The sequence below is a fragment of the Peromyscus eremicus genome, chromosome 1, assembly GCF_949786415.1.
Source record: "Peromyscus eremicus chromosome 1, PerEre_H2_v1, whole genome shotgun sequence".
Classification (NCBI taxonomy): Eukaryota; Metazoa; Chordata; class Mammalia; order Rodentia; family Cricetidae; genus Peromyscus; species Peromyscus eremicus.
This window is the reverse complement of record NC_081416.1, coordinates 168,576,649-168,591,872: the sequence shown is the minus strand read 5'-3', so window position 1 is coordinate 168,591,872 and position 15,224 is coordinate 168,576,649. Positions and strand designations below refer to the sequence as shown.

Below are 15,224 nucleotides of genomic sequence, written 5' to 3'. Positions count from 1 at the left end.
AAGAGCACATGTTTGGATTCAAGACAGGGTGTGTAAGACAGAGCTGAATCTTCCTCCTCCCCAGATCTCCCACAGTGACCCCTGATTCAAGGTATTTGTATAGATACCATACTGGGATTCACTTTAACCCACATGTCCAGATATCTCATGTGGGTGGTGTTTATATCCAATAGATTTTGTGTAAATTCTTGCTCACACTTTCTGTGAGTGTGAACTTCAGATCCCTCCATGATGAAATAGCTTTCTGTATCTTTTTAACTAAATAATTTGTGGGCCATTCCTGATAGGTGTTTGATGTTGATTGACATGAATCAGGGAACCCTATAAAAAGGCTGAGTCTACAAAATAATCTAGATGACTGATGGTCACCTAAAAGGTCTCCATTTGGGGAGGCTGGAGATATGACTGTGAACAGATAGCTTGAACCACCCACGGGCTGTGTGACCCTGACTCAGTGACTGTGTTTCCTGTCTCAGTTTCCCTATAATAGGACACATGGTAAATGATCATTGCCATGCCTGCAAATTAACCTTAAATGTGACCTGACCTGACCTTCCACCAGCAGTGTCTGTTACCATTTGACTTCAGGAAATAATCTCTGGGCAGGACACCTGCAGGGCAAGGAGCTGCCATGTGGACATTTTTTCTTCTATCTCTTTAGGGCTCTTGACCTTCCTGTGAGGTCTCAGAAGACTATCAGAAGAGTTGCCTGATTGCTTGTCCTACCTCTCTACCTATGTTGAGCACACTGAGTCTCAGGAGGAGATGCCCAGGTTCTCAGAGGCTGACTGTCAGCATCCTCCCAGCCTACAATCCATCATTGTCCCCTGTCAGCTCCAACAGGATGTCAAATTCAAATCCTGTCTACAAGCTTCCCAGGATTCTTGTCCCATCTGGCATGGAAGTCTGGAGCAAAGCTTCCAGATGCTCATCTCTCTGTGAGACTCTCATGGTTTCCTCAGCCTGGCCCTGCCTGAGTCCTGAAGGGTCTTTCTCAAGGCAATGTTCATGATGAGCATCTAAGAGCCTGGGCAGAGTCTGACATGCCTGGGTTAAGTTACCTCACTCCTTCTTATCTGAGGGTAGATTCTTGATCTATTGCTGTTTTTTCCACTGTGTGTCCTTACTGCATGCTTGATCCACAATGTGGGGACCATAACACAGAGTCATCCTGGACTGACAACCCTATGTGTGAAGTAGGATTAGTTCCACCCATGGCCCAGAGGTTGTAGAGAATTTCTTACGGTGTACATGAAATTGCACAGATGCTTTCTTTTCATCAAAGTTTTCCATAGTCACATGTAGCAAATAGACTCCTGCATCTTTCTGAATGACAATCTGGAAGAACAAGGATCCATTGCAGTATATCATCTCTCTGCAGCTGGATACAGCCCCTGGTTCTATTTTACCTCTGGATATTACCAATTGTGCAATTTGATTCCTTTGATCAACGCTTTCCCCTTGTACCAGTGAAACTATGGGACTGTCGTTGGCAGAGTGTGCACAAGTAGAAGGATGTTGTCCCCTTCAGCAACAAGAGGAGGGACTGCCTGCACAGTGAATTGGTCAGTAGTGGAAGGGGTCCAGATTACAAGTGAGGCTAAGAGAGAAGAGAGAAAAGTCTATCAATATTAGGACCTTTGCATTTGGTAGAAATTTAAAACCTTAGTGCATTCAACTCTCAGCCTTGGTGAGTGTGTTCCGTTAGGCCAGGTGAGCAACATCACCCCCATTCATCAGTAACCATAAATCTTAGAATGTATGAGACTGTCTTCTTGGTATCTACACAGCTCACTCCTCACTGCCCTCAGATCCCTGCTCACACTCAGAATCTATGGTGAGTGTAGGCATGTCTTGTCTGACCTCCTCCTCTAAAGACTCGGTGCCTTCATTTTCTGACCTTTCCCTGCTCTGTTTCTTCTGAAGTGCTTGTCAAACCCTGGGCCCACCTTCTAGATGTCCTTGCTGCTCTGTCTTCCTGCCCAGTAGTAGCAGGGCTTTGAGAGGAGGAATAGTTTGATTTTGGTTTAAACCCCACTGCCTGAAACAGGCTCAGATACCTGTGAGCAAATCAGTGTCCCAGAGCCTGGGGTTTATTTGCAGATTTCTCAGGGTCCTATGTAATGATGCTGTTGTTTACTCACCCCAATTTGAGGGTTTCTTGGAGAGTTACCCTGACAGAGGTGTGAATGTCTTTAAGAATCAGTTGCCAGTGCTAATAAACAAAGACTCAGGAGGTTGTGCACTCATAGAGATCCACCTGTCTCTACCTTTGGTGTGCTGGGGTTAAAGGCATGCAGCACCATGCTCCATTTCCATGGTGTTTTATGATGAGATTAATATGCATCCATCACCAACCTGGCTGTATTTGTATCTTGAGCCATGTTTTACTCCTTGTGGCTTTTACCCATTTTACACACTCTTGATAAAGAAACTGACCCTATCCCCAACACTACGGAGTAAGAAGTGAGGAGAGGTCACTTATGGATTATGTGCAGCTGGTTGGGGTCACTCCTCTTGGAACTGACTGGATTGGATACCTCACACTGATAGTCTCCAGAATCCTTTCTCCTGACAGGGTCTATGCTTAGAGTGCTGTCGTTCTGGGACAGCTTCATCCTGTTCATGAGTCTCAGACTCTGGCCTTTGAAGAGCCACTGGATGTAGACTCCAATGTCTTCTGAGAAGCAGGTCAAGAACACAGAGTCCAGGTCATTGAATGTGGTGCTGGTGGCTTGGATGAAAGGCAGAGTCACTGGTTCTATGTATAAACAATGGAGGGGACCAGCTAAGAGTCCTTCACCCTCAGACATCCCAGCCAGGTCACAGGGCCCACAGAATGAAGGGGACCTCTGAAAGATCTTATGCATGTGTTCAAGACATGGTCTTTAAAGAGGAAGCTGAATCTTCTTCCTAACCAGTTCACCCTCAGTGATCCCTGGTCAGGGTATTTGTCCAGATACCACACTGGGAGACTCTTCAACCCCCATCTCCAGATATCTAATGAGGAAGGGTTTCCCATTGATTTTTGTGCAAATTCTTGCTCACACTTTCTGTGAGTGTGAACAGTAAAGTCACTTCTTTATAACCTTCTGGGTTTTTTTTTTCATTTAATCATTTGATGGGGTTAAGATGGCCCAGCTAATGTTAAAAGTGTTAAAGCCTAGACTTCAGGACTGAGAGAAATTCCAAACTGAAGAATCTCTGTTGGAAGAAAAATTTTATTTCCTGCCCCATGGGTATGAATTAAATACGTCAGAGAAGAAGGGAATAATCGCAGTGCTGACCACAGCCTCCCACTCTAATCCTCAATATTCATTTTGTTTTGAGACACGGTCTCTCTGTACAGTCTTGGCTAGTTTAGAATTTGCTATGCAGACCAGGCAAACTCACACTGTCTACATGATTCTCCCTCCTCAGTGCTGGCATTAAAGGTTTGGACCACCACACTCAGCCCACATTTGTTTTTTGAACCTTGGGAAGAATAAGCAAAAGAGCATCATCAACTGGTCAGTGACATGGTTCACCCTGACTCAGAACAGGGCTCCAAGGCACCTTCTCCACCCACTTTTCCCATCCTACAGAGTCAGAGTTGAGCCAGCCACCAGTGAGACAGGAGCAGAGCTAGCTGGGAGCAGAGATCTGGACTGCTGGTCTCCATCTGTGGGAAATTCTCTCCTCCAATTTGGAGAAAAAACATGTGAGCAGAGTTGAAACCCCTGGGTGTTTCTTTTAGGTCATGGAGGTTATAAAATGAAAATGCAGGAAGGGCACAGAAAGGCTTGTGTTAGTCACAGAAAGAAAGCGTGCCTTTAAGGCTCTCCCTCACTTGGGAAGTCTCTCACACTACATGAGACTTTCCAATGCTGGTAGAACCTCCTGCTCACATTCCAAGCTCCATCTCTATTAGGCAGGAGAACTCAGAGAAGCAAGAGACCATTAATCATAGGGATGGAGCAGGAAGCTCGGGGAGGATTGAGTTTTGCTTGTTCCCATAGACATGGCTGGAAATTAAATGCTTTTGCTTTTTTCAGGAAGCTAAAATACTCCACTCCAAAACTGGTGCTGATATTTCAGAGATCCACTTACTAAGGACTGTAATATTCTTGACTGTGGTCCTATTAACTCCAGGGAAAAAGTTATAGTTGAGACAGGTATAGGTTCCACTATTATTAGTATTGATGTTGGGATAAAGAGCTCTTCGGAGGATGACCGGAGCTCTCCATTGACAAACCAAGAGTACTGTGCAGGTGGGTTAGCATCTGTGTGGCAGGAGATGTGAGGTTTGTCCTAAATGGAAATGAATATTTGAGGGGGATAGGATCAGGACATGTGGACCATCTGGAGCAAACAGAACAAAGCCACACATGATGTCAGCAGAGGGAAGGGGAAGTCCTGGTCTGTAGAAGGCCATAGTATCTCTTTGAGCTGTGCAATAACCTTAGTTGAACAGATAAGGCCCAAAGCTGGAATGCAGATTTGTAGAAGAGCATTCATGCAGCATAAACAAGCCCTTATCTATCTCCACCAGGACACACGAATCATCGGCACTGCACACTCTTGTGTGCACTGAGCCTGAGTCTGACATGTCCCCTATCTCCATCACCCTGAGCCTCTCTAGGCAAGGAAAGTCCCTCAAGCCCATTCTAGCTCAATGCTGGGAGTGGCTACATGTGCTTGGGCTGGGCCAGGATGCCCAGGCCTACCTAGGTATCTGCATGGTGGGTCTGTTTCATGACCCCAAGAGGACCGAGTATGGTAGCTTTAGCCCTCTGTATCTCAGCAGTTGTAGCCAGGATGAAACAGAAAATACTCACAGGTAATGTTCATAGAGAATGGGTCAGTTCGAGAGGTGCTCACTGGAGTCTGTCTTTCACACTCTTAGGGTCCTGTGTCAGTCCTCACAACACTGAGTGAAGTGAGAGTCCTGTGGCCCTCAGCTTCAGCCTGTCCTCTTCTGAGAGGCTTTGGCCATTTATCCTCTACAGGTTGGTTATATTCTGAGTCTTAAACTAACACATTAATTCTACTGGAGACCCCTCCTAGGTATCGAAATTCTTGCTTGTGATTTTGGGCTTGGGTAGCAGTGCTGTGCTGACCACAGACAGAAGATTGACCTGTGTGGTACCTCTGATTCTTGCAAGGGCGTCTTTCAACCGGGGATAGTCTTTTAACTCCCTGCCAAATCAGATCCTTAAAGAATCAGGTAGGAAGCAAATTATAGGCAGATGGAGTGGCTGAGTTCTCAGAGATAATAGGGCCTCCTATGCTGTGTATGATAGAAACAAGGGCTTTCTCATGAGTGAACTGAGCTGCAGTGTTTGGTGATGGACAGACTCCAGACTTGGAGTCAGAGACCTCAATTTGTCTCCTAGTTCTCACTGACCCATTGAGTGCCTTGAGACACAAGGTTTGAGTCTCTCCAGCTGCACTGACCTCCTCTACACAGTGTAGACCAACACCCTCCAAGCCTTTGCTGTTCAGGGCTGTCCTATAGATGTCTCATGATTAGTCTTTTCATTGATCTTCCCTGAGAAACCTTACAACCTGTCAGAGATCCTCCACAGATCACACAGGATCTGGCTGGCATTGAGTAGAGCTCAGCCACAGATGGGCCATTCTTGTCAGATATTTGATGTTGATTGACATGAATCAGGGATCCCTCAAAGAAGCCTGAGTCTACAAAATGTTCTAAAATACGGAAGGTCACCTAGTAATGCATCAGTGGTAGGGAGGCTGTAGATGTGACTGTGGACAGATAGCTTGTGCCACCCATGGCCTATGTGACCCTGACTTGGTGACTCTGTTTCCTGTCTCAGTTTCCCTGTAATAGGACACATAATAAATGATCATTGCCATGCATAGAAGTTAACCTGAAATGTGAACAATGACCTGACTTTCCACCAAGCAGTTTTTATTAGTATTTTCCTGCAGGAAATAATCCCTGGGCTGAATCCCCAGAAGGCAAGGAGCTGCTTTTTGTATACTTCCACCCTGCCCCCCAACCTGCTTTCTCTTTAGGGCCCTTGACCTTTTTAGGAGGTCTCAGAACCATAGGTTAGCTGGCTTATTGCCCTTCATACTTCTCCAATAAGCTGAGAACACTGAGTCTCAGGAGGAGATATCTAGGTGACCTACCTCAGACATGGCTCTCAGAGGCTGACTATCAGCAGCCTCCCAGCCTAAAATCCATCATTGTCCCTTGTGAGCTCCAACAGGAGATCAAATTCAAACCCACTCTACAAGCTTCTCATGGATTCCTGGTCCAGTCTGGCATGGAGTTCTTGAGCAAATCTTGGGGTGCTCATCTCTCTGTGAGACTCTCATCGTTTCCTCAACCAGGCCATGCCTGAGTCCTGAAGGGTCTTTCTCAAGGTCATGTTCATGATGAGTATCTAAGACCCTGGGCAGAGTCTGATGTACCTGGACTCAGTTACCCCAACCTCTCTCCTCTGAAGGTAGATTCAAGTGAGGCATCCTGATTTATTGCTGTTTTTTCACACTTTAATGTGTGTCCTTTACTGAATGAATATTTGAACCACAATGTGGGGACCATAACACAGAGTCATCGAGGATTGACAAGCCTATGTGAGAAGTAGTATTAGCTCCACCCACATCCCAGAGAGCTGGAATCAATTTCCTGCAGGTTCTGTGCCACAAGATGGAAGTGTGGAGTGGGTTAAGAATGAAGAGTGAGACCACCAGTTGCCTTTCAAAGTGATGGTCAGGACAAGCTCACACCATCTTTATTACACAAGTTCTAATGCATTCAAGCATGAGCAATTCCTAATCATTTCTCTGTAATCATTTCCCAAGAGTCACTAACATTTATTCATTTTAGTTTCTCTTATTCATCCCACTCCCTTGATGTCACTGACTTTTACCCCCTATCATTATAGTGCAAGCCAAATGGTTATATCTTCTTCATAGTGTGCCCTAGCCAGCAACAAACACACTTGTACAAGTAAGAGATTTAAGCCCTGTGATTAGTTCTTAACAATATGATACTTTCATATTTTTGTAATCAGCTGAGTGTATTGTTATGCCTAGGATATCATGATCAGGTGTTTGCCAATATCTATGTAATCTGTATGTAACTTTGATGTGAACTACAGTTGTAATTCTATTCTTTATAAGTTTTCAAAATAGTAATGATTAATACCTAACTCATTAACTGATGGGAATAAATATCTATTCTTCCTCGCAACTTCTGCATGTACTTTTTTTTTAAGGGAACTGGGAGTTTTAGATTCCTTTATTGATATTTTGACATTGGAAAGCATCTGAGTGTTCATGTACTGGTGCCAGAGGAATGTCTGATCTTTCATGTCCTGTATCTTTTCCTCATATGTTCCTAAAATTTTTTAAGATAACCTTTAAGAAACCGGTTTTCAAGTTCTTAAGTTCTTTGAAGTTCATTTATCTCTTTCTGGAGTTGAATAAGCAATAATCATTAACCTTACTGAGTTCCTCCTGCTCACTCAGGATGACTCGAAAGGCATCCAGAGACCACCAGAGACAATGTTTATGTAACAGATCAGAGCTTTTGTTCCCAGAAATCACAGGCAAAATCACAACTAACAAAACAATATATATATCATAACAATGAGCATTGCCAAAGTTAGAGAGGCCTGAAGCCAATGAGCTGCCTGGGATCAGAACAGAGGTCTACAGTATTGTTTCCATAGGTCTTTTCAAATGGATGGGATTCTCCAAAGGGCCTTGCCTTCTAAAGAGCTCCATTTGCAAAACATTTATGTGCCTTTCCCAGGGGGTGACAGCATGGCTTCGGCCACCAGAAGTTCCAGACAATTACTAACAGTGTACATGAAACTGCATATATTTTTTTTCATCAAAGTTTTCCATACTCACACGTAGCAAATAGACTCCTGCATCTTTCTGAGTGACATTCTGGAAGAACAAGGATCCATTGGGGTATATGGTCTCTCTGCAGCTGTATACAGGCTCTTGTTCTATTTTACCTCTGGATATTACCAATTGTGCAATTTCATTCCTCTGATCAACACTTTTCCCCTTGTACCAATGAAATTATGGGACTGTCACTGGCAGATTGTGGACAAGTAAAAAGACATCGTCCACTTCAGCAACAAGAGGAGGGACTGCCTGCACAGTGAATTGGTCAGTAGTGGAATAGGTCCAGTAGTTTACAAGTCAGGCTAAGAGAGAAAAGAGAAACGTCTATCAATATTAGGACCATTGCATTTGGTAGAAATTTGAAACCTGAGTGTGTTCAACTCTTAGCCTTGGTTAGTGAATCTTGTTGGGGCAAGCTGAGCAGCATCACCCCCATTTAGCAGTACTCATAAATCTTAGAATGTATGAGACTGTCTTCTTGGTGTCTACACAGCTCACCACTCATGGCCCTCAGATCCCTGCTCACACTCAGAATCTTTGGTGAGTGTAGCATGTCTTGTCTGACCTCCTCCTCTAAAGACTCAGTGCCTTCATTTTCTGACCTTTCCATGCTCTGTTTCTTCTGAAGTACTTGTCAAACCCTGGGCCCACCTTCTAGATGTTCTTGCTGCTCTGTCTTCCTGCCCAGTAGTACTAGGGTTTTGTGAGGAGGACTAGTTTGATTTTGGTTTAAACCCCACTGCCTGGAGCAGGCTCAGTTACCTGTGAGCAAATCAGTGTCCCAGAGCCTGGGGTTTATTTGCAGATTTCTCAGGGTCCTATGTAATGATGCTGTTGTTTACTCACCTCAATTTGAGGGTTTCTTGGAGAATTACCCTGACAGAGGTGTGAATGTCTTTAGGAATCAGTTGCCAGTGCTAATAAACAAAGACTAGGGTTGTTGGGGCCTCATAGGGACCCACCTGTCTCTTCCTCTGCTGTGCTGGGGTTAAAGGCATGCAGCACTATGCTCAGTTTCCTTGGTGTTTTATGAGGAGATTAACATGCTTTTATCACCAAGGTGGCTGTATTTGTATCTTGAACCATATTTTTCTTCTTGTGACTTTTATTCATTTTACACACGGTTGATCAAGAAACTATCCCTGCCGCCAACACTATTTTGTACGAAGTGAGGAGAGGTCACTCATGGATTATGTGCAGCTGGTTGGGGTCACTCCTCTTGGAACTGACTGGATTGGATACCTCACACTGATAGTCCCCAGAATCCTCCCTTCTGACAGCATCTATGCAGAGGGTGTTGTTGTTCTGGGACAGCAACCTGTTCATGAGTCTCAGACTCTGGCCTTTGAAGAGCCACTGGATGTAGACTCCAATGTCTTCTGAGAAGCAGGTCAAGAACACAGAGTCCAGGTCATTGAATGTGGTGCTGGTGGCTTGGATGAAAGGCAGAGTCACTGGTTCTATGTATAAACAATGGAGGGAACCAGCTAAGAGTCCTTCACTCTCAGACATCCCAGCCAGGTCACAGGGCTCACAGAATGAAGGGGACCTCTGAAAGATCTTATGCATGTGTTCAAGACATGGTCTTAGAGAAAGCCAAATCTTCCTCCTAAACAGTTCACCGACAGTGACCCCTGAATTAGGTTATTTGTCTAGAAAACACACTGGGAGACTCTTCAACACCCATGTCCAGATATCTCATGGGGGTGGGTTTCCCATTGATTTTTGTTCAAATTCTTGTTCACACTTTCAGTAAGGTCCCTACTTTATAACCTTCTGGTTTTTTTTTTTTTTCATTTAATAATTTGTTGGGGTTAAGATGGCCCAGCCAATGTTAAAAGTGTTAAAGCCAGACCTCAGGACTGTGAGAAATTCCAAACGGAAGAATCTCTGTTTGAAGAAAAGTTTTATTTTCTGCCCCATGGGTATGGATTAAATTCCACAGAGAAGAAAGATATAATCACAGTGCTGACCACAGCCTGCCACTCTAACTCTCAGTATTAAATTTTTTTGGAGGCAAGGTATCACTGTATAGTTCTAGCATACTTGCAACTTGCTATGCAGACCAGGCTGGCCTCAAACTCACACTAGCTACATGTCTCTCCCTCTTCAATGCTTGCTTTAAAGGCGTAGACCACCGCACTCAGCGAACATTTGTTTTCTGAACTTTGGGAGGAATAAATGAAAGAGCATCATTAATGGTCAGTGACATTGTTCACCCTGACTCAGAACAGGGCTCCCAGGCACCTTCTCCACCCACTCTTCCCATCCTACAGAGTCAGAGCTGAGCCAGCCACCAGTGAGACAGGAGCAGAGCTAGCTGGGAGCAGAGATCTGGGCTGCTGGTCCCCATCTGTGGGGAATTCTCTCCCCCAGTTTGGACAAAAAGCATGTGAGCACAGTTGGAAGCCCCAGGTGTTCCTTCTAGGTCATGGAGGTCATAAAAAGAAAATGGAGAGGACAGGAAGGCTTGTGTAAGTCACAGAAAGAAATCTTGACTTTAAGTATCTGCCTCCCCTGTTAAGTCCCTCACATAACATGAGGCCTTCCAAGGCTGGGAGAACCTCCTGCTCACATTTCAAGCTCCATCTTATCAGCCAGGAGAACTCAGAGAAGCAGGAGTCCATTAGGGATGGAGCAAGAAGCTCAGTGAGGATTGAGTTTTGCTGGTTCCCACAGACATGGGCTGGAAATTAAATGCTTCAACGTCTTGCCAGGAAGCCAAAAGACTCCACTCCAAACCTGGTACTGATATTTCAGAGATCCACTTACTAAGGACTAATATTTACCTTCAATTTTCAACTCAAATCTTTAAGGCTCAAACTTAAAAGGGATAAAAGTTGTAAAATCCTAATCCTAAAAAAGCTACTAACTTGTCAACTGTTATGTAATCCATTCAGTGACAAGCTTTATTGAGTCTCTTGTTGTGTTTTCAAGGTTAATCTAAAGCAAGTAACTAAAAACCTCCCTCCCTGTCATCTTACATCCCTGTCTCCCCTGCAGAGGTCCCTAACCCAAGTCCCAGGGCAGCCACTTCTATCTGTCTGTGTGCTAAATGAGGGGGATTAAAGTCTCTTGTCCCAGTGACCCAGAGCCTGTCCCACTCCACATCTGGATAAACATTGAGATTTTGGGAAATAACAGTGAAGGGACACCATAGGGTTCCTAACAGAGGAGGGAGGGGCTGGGGACAGGAGGGTTCTCAGCACTGCAAGGCCAGGGCAGAGAGGTTCTCTGGGTAAGTCAGAGCCTGGAGATGCTAGACACCATTCTCAGGAGGACACAGGTGTAGTGGGTAGCCATTCCAGCTTTGATCTGGAAGTTCTAACCCCCATTGAGACTTAGTGGAGATGAACCAAGCAGAGCTCCAGAGAACACCGCTGGACTGTGATACACCTTCCCCAGACCCCACAACTACATATCCCTTAATTTGTAAGTTACACCATTAAATAAATCTCCTTTTAACTACGTGGAGTAGCCATAATAATTTCACCAATACACAGGCTCAGAAATACTTCTGTTCTCAAGAAAATGAAACCCCGGCATGAACATTTGTGACCAGATCAACCACACAGAAGTTGAGGCTCCTTCAAATCTTCCAGAAGCAGCTGTGTGGGGGACAAAGGTGGTTCTCCTGAGAACCTAGACAGCGGTAGGTAGGTCAGAGAGGGAGACTGAGTCTGGAGGGAGCTCTGAGGCCTGGGAAGGTAGACCACCTGGGTTTCTGTGTCCCTGTATAACCACCCTGGACTCTGGATGGGAAAGATCAAGGTCCTTATCTCTCTCACCCAAAAAAAGGTATGCTGGGACATTGAATAGCTAGTGGTCACCAGAAAAGGAGCCGAATAAAGAGAAAGAGAGTGAGGGAGGGAAAAGGGAGAGAGGGAGGAAGGAGGGAATGAGGGAAGATGGAAAGAAGGAAAGAGAAAAGGAAGGAAGGACAAAAGAAGGAATGAAAAAAGAATAGGATGGAGAAAAGGAAGGATGAAGGGAGGGAAGGAAGGAAGGAAGAGATGGAGGGAAGGTAGGAGGTCTCTCTGAGTTCAAGTCCAGCCTGGTCTATGGAGTGAGGTCCCAGCTAGCTAATGAGATCCTGTCTCAACAAGAAAGCGAGGGGAAGTAGAAAGTGATGGCTCAGAGGTTAAGAGCACTGGCTGCTCTCGCAGAGGACCTGTGTTAATTTCCCAACACCACATGGAGGCTCAAAATCATCTGTACCTCCAGTTCTGAGGGATCTGATGCCCTCTCCTGAACTCCGTAGGCACTGAGCACACACAGGGTACACAGAAGTGTGTGCAAGCAAAACACCCATGTGCGTATTAATAGATAAACTCTGTTTTTAAAAATCCAGATGTGGTAGGGGAACAGGAAGAGAAAGCACAAATGAAGAAACAAGCTTGTCCTGAAACAATGACTGTTGAAGGAGAGATGAGTAAATGTAACGTCATTCAGAACTACTTGACTTTTCCAGACAGTTGTAAGTCCCTGCTCTCTACAAGCTGACAACGCAGTCAGACATCCCAATGAAAGTAATAAGTAAGCTATACAAGTCTTCAGGACAGGGAGTGATCTGGGACAGATGGGGCAGAAGATATCACTGAAGTCTTCTCTGGCCAGGGCCTTTACACAGAGCATCCCAGGACAAAGTGCAGACAGGCAGGGGCAGAAATGGCACCACTCCACCCTTCCCATGACTTACTTAGAGCCACATTGGTGACCTGCATGGGTCACAGACCCAATCCCCTTTGCTGGAATCCTGCTCCTGAGACCCAACTGCTGGCAGACCTCAAGCAAGTTCTATACATCTCTGCTCCTCGGATTCTGATATGAAGCAGGAACCATAGCAGTTCCTACTTAAGGAGACTGGAGTCAAAAGTCAAGAAGTTAATCATTGTACTTAGAAGATAGTTGGTGGATAATAAACGATTCCTATCACCAGTGCTACCTACATCTCTATCCAGAACAGTGCCACATGTTTTGAAAACCTCAACTCATTTATTGGTTACATATTTCCTTTGTTAGACTAAAAACTTGTAGACACTACATTTTTAACTTTATCGAAGTGGGAAGGGTCCATGCCACAGAGCACTTGTGAAGGTCAGAGAACAACTTTGGTTCTGTCCTTTGACCTTTACATAGATCCTGGACATCACAATGAGGCCAACAGGCTTGCAGGGCAGGCAACTTTACCCACTCAGCCATCTGGTGAGCCCTATAGAGACTCTATTTGATTTGTCCCTATCTCCCCAGCACCAGGCCTAAGTGTGTAAACGTAACAGGCCATGATGGCAGCTCTCTTTCAGGCTGGGAAGGGAGTGACCAACAACAGCTGTCTCAAACCTCATCAAGACATCCCAAATAGCCAAAGTAATCCTAAGACCTTAGGCATCACATGACTTGATCTCAAACTATGCAGCAGAGCCAGAGTAACAAAAAGAACATGGCATTGGCACAAAAACAGAAATGCAAAGCACAGAAGTACATCAGAAGATCCAGAAATGAATGGACACAGCTCCAGCTACCTCGTTTATGACAAAGGTGTCAGAAACATGCATTAGACAGGGCATGGAAGCTGGCTCACACCTTTAATCTTAGAACTCAAGGGGCAGAGACAGGTGGATTCTCTGTGAGTTCAAGATCAGATTCGTCTACACAGCAAGTTCCAGGCCAGCCAGAGCTACATTACATAGACACCCTGTCTCAAACCCCTAACAGTTACAACAAACATACATTGGGAGACAAACCTCTTCCACCAATGGTGCTCTGGACAGTCACCAGATAGTCATGGACAAGAAAGAAACTACATCCAGATCTCTGAAACTGCCAATTCAATTTGAACCAATTCAAAATGAAGCACAGACTTTAATGTGAGACCTGAAATTGTGAAAATGTAAGAAAATACAGTCAAAAAAATCAAGACACAGGCATCTGGGGCTGATGACTCTCAGTCGGTAGAGAGCTTGCATTCGTGAAACCCTAGGTTCAGTCCTCAAAACTGCACATACATTAATATTATTGATTCATCTCACATGTAAACAAACCACATTTTCCAGGACTGGATCTTGCAAAACCATGTAAATAGCTGCTAACGTATAAAATTGCAACAGAGATGTGTAAGCAGTTGTCTCTCTCACCCTTCTTTTCACTTGTGTGGTTTTAACAGGGAGTGGAGAAACTTTTGCTCTGTTTTTTTTTTGTTTGTTTGTTTGTTGCAATGATTGGTTTAGTTTTGGGTTTTGAAAGAGCATCTCACCTACAGGCTACCCTGGAAGTCCAGATCCTCCTGCCTCAGCCTCTGGAGGCTGGGATTGTAGACCTTCTGCCTCTCTTCTCATCTGGGCCCTAGTCTCTCCAGGGCTGCTGCTGTGGCTGTGTTTCTCTGGTACTGTGTAGGGGAGGTTGTGCCTCACAGGTGGGAGAAGAAACGATGTGTCATAGCTGTGAGCACACAGGGTGCTGACCCTGAGGCTCCTGGAGGAAGGCTCCACCACAGGCACATGGTACAATTACTCAAAGTTCACCCTGCCTGGCCTGAAATGATCAATTCATGATCAAGTGATCCTGAGAGTAAAGTGCTTTGTAACACCACATGAATCACCTGGATAGTCTAACTACCATCCCATAATAACCAAGCTGGCCAGTCTGCCTCACTAAATGAGGCAGGGAAAAGCACTCAGAGATGAGGAGAACAGGCCTTCAGTGAGGAGCAAGGCATGCCTCAAGCAGATATTACAGTGGCAGGCCCAGATTACCACCTAAGTCCTATGTGGGAAGGAGGGAAAGGTCAGCTGATGAGGATTCCAGCAGATGACTGCATCCAAGATTTGCATCATTTTCAAAGCTGCCTTCTATCAATGCAGGCCCAGGAATGGTAGATAAAATTCTTCCTCTTTCCCTGAAATATTTATAAATTTCGAAGGCTAAGTGTTATCAACAGGCTCTCCATAGAAACTTGATGAAAAGGATCATGGATCAAAGTGAGTCTGCATGCTGAATATACGATGGAGACCCAATATTTTCTGCCCAGATGCAAGCAGGCTCAAGATCAGGAACAGATGACATTTCTGACTGAGTCTGGAAGTAGGAAAACGTGCATTATCATCTCAGTTCAGAGGCAGACCAACAGGAGCAGGTCTCTCAGGCAGGGAAGGCTCAGCCCTCTTGTTCTACTGGGGTACCTGACAGATTACATAAGGCCCACCCACATTAGGAAGAGCAAATGCCTTTACTCAGTGGACCCATTTAAATGTTAATTTCATCCAAAACTCCCCTCACAGAAACACCCAGAATAATGTGTCACTAAACATTTAGACACTCCATTTTATACCCAGTCACACTGGTACTTCAGA

At 44.9% G+C, this 15,224-nt stretch overlaps 2 pseudogenes; both read right to left on the bottom strand.

Moving 5' to 3' along the window:
* The window catches only part of LOC131895619 (carcinoembryonic antigen-related cell adhesion molecule 1-like), a 156,263-nt pseudogene extending 154,892 nt beyond the window's left edge, over nucleotides 1-1,371 (bottom strand).
* Nucleotides 1,372-2,477: 1,106 nt separating this feature from the next.
* Nucleotides 2,478-6,147, bottom strand: LOC131895536 (carcinoembryonic antigen-related cell adhesion molecule 1-like; annotated as a pseudogene).
* Between the last annotated feature and the right edge of the window lie 9,077 nt (nucleotides 6,148-15,224).